Genomic DNA, 4,648 nt, shown 5'->3' on the forward strand with positions numbered 1-4,648 from the left:
AGGAAGCTGCACTCAAGTCCTTTTTTTTTTTTTTTTTTAATGAACCACAATTAAATCACAATTGTCACCCTCTCCAGATGTATAGTTTAACTCTGAAGTGCTTTCATGTCAGTGCCATTAGTATAAAAAGGTCCATATGCTTTGTGCCATACAAAGCACTATAGGAAGTCCAGGGAATGAGATTCTGAACTGGATATGCTGCTGTGACATCATCCCCTTTCACTGAATACATCTTTCACAAGACTGTAAACTGAGGCTGCTGTAGCAATAGAAAGGAGCATTTGATATCTGTGTTAGATATGCTGAAAACAGGAGGTTTTACAAAATGCGTGTGAAACTTTCTGGAGCGTGTATTTGCACAAGATAAGAGAATGGAAAAAAAAATCAAGAAAAACTGAGAGAGGGAAATGTACCTATGTTCAAAAGCGAACTGGAGATCAGGAAGCCAGTCTGTTCCTGCTGGATAAGAATTTGCATCAGAAATAATTTGTTCCTTCTGTGGCGTACAGTTGCTCCCAAAAGTTGTGTTTTCTGGGCAGTCAGCATATTGGGGATTGCATCTGGACTCGAGGATTGCTTTTTAAAAATTTCATTTAATATTTTTATAGTAAATATAAAATGTCTATTTGAAGTTGAAATCAGAATCTATTTGCTGTGTACGAAAGTATGCTCTCTTTGATACAATAGAGAACTGTGATATGAGTGCAGCTGTATTAAGCTGTTATGTGTGTATATAACACGCTAATGATCATGTTTTTATATTGTTTTTATTTGACTTTTTAAAGTAGCCATCATTTTATTATTAACGATTAACAGCAAAATCTAGGACTCTGAGGAAATGCTTATATATCTGTTCCTTACATTGTAGTAAACCTGGACAAAAGCCTTTATAATGGAAATAAAAAATAGAAAACAATCTACAAGTCTGGGGAAGAAAACATGCGGAAGTCTCAAAACCAGATTTTGAGTAAAGTTGTTTTAATTCTTTTCTTTTTTTAACTGTTAAATTTGCCCCTAAAGATACTGGTGGGGTGGGGCATTAAAAGGGGCCAGCCCGTATCCGTTCAATCAGTTCAGTTCTAGGAGAATGAAGAAAAGAGACTTCTCTTTTTTTCTTTTCCTTTTTTCCTTTTTTTTTTTTTTTCTTAAGGGCAGGTTTTCTTTTAAACAGATGCAGGAAATCTAAAAAATGTGGGATTTAAAAGAGGACCTGTCCAAATATTCATTGACATTTCTGCAGTTTATTTTTCTGGCATTAACTTTGGGAAGTGAAATAGTCCTGTATTTTGTGAAGTAACAGTTAAAATTGCTTGGAAGAAGGCCCCTAACTCATGCAGAGGCAGGAATGCCATGGTTAGGAGGGGCTACATAACCATACCGCCCACACATTAGTGCTGTTGCTTCTGACTTCCTTCAAGCTCATAGTTGCTACAAACGCTCCATAACCATCTAGTCTGAGATTTCTTTTTGGAATACAGGATTGGAATTAATCTTTTGAGTCATCATCTGGTTTCTTTAACTTTGAAGCCTCTCTATCAAATAACTCTTTGTTTGGAAGTTGGATCATCTAACTGTATTCCAGTCCAAAAACACTTGGTGAGGTGAGAAATACCGCTAGTTTTGCTTCGCGTCGTCAGTGAAATCTGAGTCTCCTTGAGATCACAGAACTCAGCTTCAGGAGGACTGCAGGTCCTGCTTTGGAGTCAAGACTAGTGAGGGACATGTTGCCCCATAAAACAGAGCCTGTGGTGCAGAGCACCCAGCTTGTGGTCATCTGAAGCAGTAGGACCGTGCAGAGCTTCAGCCTGGCTCCTAAAAGCCACACAGCCTCATTAACAGAGCAGTGCGTTCAAACTAGTAACTTGCCTCTCGGCACAGCTAACAAGCCCAGGTGCCACCTTGCACCGATGAGGGTAGTCTGGGGCCAGAGCTCGATTTCAGCACTAAGGGCTGAATGTTCTGTGCTCATCTTGGGAGGCAGGAACGTGTTACCCGGTGTCTCCAGTCACCCTCGCACCGGCTCCTCCACATCCTATGACGGGGAGTGGGAAGCTTTCTAAGGCTCAGGCTGGGGTCACCCAGTGCTTCATGGCTAAAACCCAGCTGCAGCTGCGATGTAGCAGAAGTGTGTTTGCTGGAGTAGGCGGTAAGTCTAAAGCTGAAGGCAGTTACTGAGAAACTGTGTTACTGTTTGGGGTTTTGGTTTATTTTTTTGCCTGTTCCAGACCAAGCAACAAGCTGCAGCTGTCACCAGCAGTAACACATCTGATTTCTCATATCCCATGAAGGAGGAAGTTTTAGGGTTTAATTTGATCTTTATTTTTCAATTATGTTAAATCGTAAAAAGGCTGCTATGGTCTAGTCCCAGTGCTGTATCAGTGCAGTCTGTTTTATTGCCAGTGACTTTCTGATTTTGCATGATGAGCATTTTACTGCCTTGCTTCCTTTGTTTCTGGGCCTTTCGTGTTCCTTTTCGTCCGAAATGTCAGCAGAAGGACGTTTGGTAAAGAGCAGGTACAGAAGAGACCTTCAGACTTTGTTTTCCTCTTGTCCTCCTTTTTTATCAGGCATACCACATAGGAATTAGTTTCCCCTTAAAGATGTTTCCCTTAGAAAGCATGGGAAAGTATATTTTGATTAAAAAAATTCTAAACTAAAACTTCATTGCAAATAGCGGTTTCATTTTCTTTTTGGAAATGGGAAAACTCCGGGGTTTTCTTTGGTTTTCAATTGTTTCCTCTTTCATAGTCATTAATTCTTCTGCAGTTACATGAGGAGGGTGTACAATGTGTTGCCTTCGGGTATTATTTTGGTTCTGGTAAAAGCTGAGGGTGAGGAGCAGAGAGATGAAGTTCAGAAACATCTTGCTTTCTGTTTCTAAGCTTACACCCACTTGTTCCAGTTTCTAGAGCAAAACTGAAAATTCTCTAGGTCTGAACTTTAATTTTTATTTTACATTAGGCTTTGGGAGAACATATGAAGTCCAAAAGGTCTTCTTAAACAGAAGAATCTCGGATGAGAGTATTTCCCTCTGAAACCTTTACCTATTTGGAATTGCCAACTCTGTTAAGAAGGCAACCTGGCACTGTTGATTCATGTTGTCTAGGCGGGTGTTGAGATGACAGCCATGTGGCCCTACAGGTCTGAGGTGACAGGGACTGGTGCTGAGATGCCTTATCCTTTTTAACTGTGGAAACAAAGAGGTCTCTTTTACAGCTTGAAGAACCTCTGTGATGACAGCACGGAGAGGGGAAAGCTACTGTGACAAAGTAAGGTCTAAGTTAAGGATGTATTTAGAGCCACACTTACACCAAAAGGGAGAGGAAGGTGAAGAGCTCTGTAGATCCAGAATACAGGAATATTTTACTACTGTGAGACGCTTAATCAGCTTCATGCGTTAAAAATTTTGCTGCTTTGTTTATGTTAGCTTTTTTCAGTACTTTTTCTAACGCTGAATTTTTTGTATAGTGCGATAAATTTAAATGCCCGGGGCTGATTAAACCCCACAGTATCTTGAGTGCCTTGTTTCTGCCAAAGTGGATTTTTTTCATCTGTGACTTCTTTCTCTAAGGAAGAAGACATAAGGAGTTTTACATAATAAGGGAAACTTTAGAGCTGCAATACAGTGTCTGGATATTCAGATCAGCTGTGACATACATATGTTGCTTTGCAGCGTCTATTCCGTTGCATAACCTGCATCTATGCATGCGATCATACTGTGGACTAAGAAGCTTCTGTTTCAGAGGTTTATCCACACGTTTCTGCGGGCACAACTTATTTTGTGCCTTTGAATGGAAACACCGTAAGTTGTCAAGGCTAGATGAGGAATTTCACCTTGTGCAACAGCACGACTCCTGGGTGTCTCTAAACCTAGTCCCTACACAACCTTTATTGAACCCAGTGTTCTACGAGCAAGATTTTCTCTTCAAGCGTTCAGGCTTGAACTTTTAGGCTGCCACTGAGATAAAGCTATGCCTCCAGGGACAGCGGCAGGGGGATAGATGAAGTTTAAAAAAACCAGTCATCTACTGGATGGAAAAATATTTGTCATAATGTATTCATGTAACAATTAACCTGAGCAAGGCCAAGCCTGTGCTGTGCTGCGCTGCACGTGCGGCATGGCCTTCAGGCTGTGTCGTGGTGCTGCACGTACCCCTCGCCCGCAGGATAAATGCAGCCACCTTGTTCTAACAGATGAGCCTGCAGGCAGCTCCCCCTCGGCGCTGGTGATTGCACCGTCTGCGTGGCCTTGCCTTTATCTAAAAGTGCAACAAGAAGTTCCTACACAAACTTCTCTTCTGTAGAAATTATTAACAGATTTTTTTTTTTTTTCTTGAAAGAAAACTATATAAACTTTCAATGACTGAAAAAGGAGCATCATGACTGAAAAGGTGTTCAAGGCCAGGCTGGATGGGGCTTTGAGCAACCTGCTCTGGTGGGAGATGTCCATGCCCATGGTAGGGGGGTTGGAACTCGATGATCTTTAAGGTCCCTTCCAATTCTAACCATTCTATGATTCTATGATCTCTCCATGGATGGGACCTGTGGAGAAATCCATCCAGGGTCCATCTGATGGTGCATGAACATGGGGTTCCCGACATCTGGAGGGATATAAGATTACTCTGTCTTATTAAAACAGTTGTTTTAT

The sequence above is a fragment of the Numenius arquata genome, chromosome 1 (genome assembly GCF_964106895.1).
Source record: "Numenius arquata chromosome 1, bNumArq3.hap1.1, whole genome shotgun sequence".
Lineage (NCBI taxonomy): Eukaryota > Metazoa > Chordata > Aves > Charadriiformes > Scolopacidae > Numenius > Numenius arquata.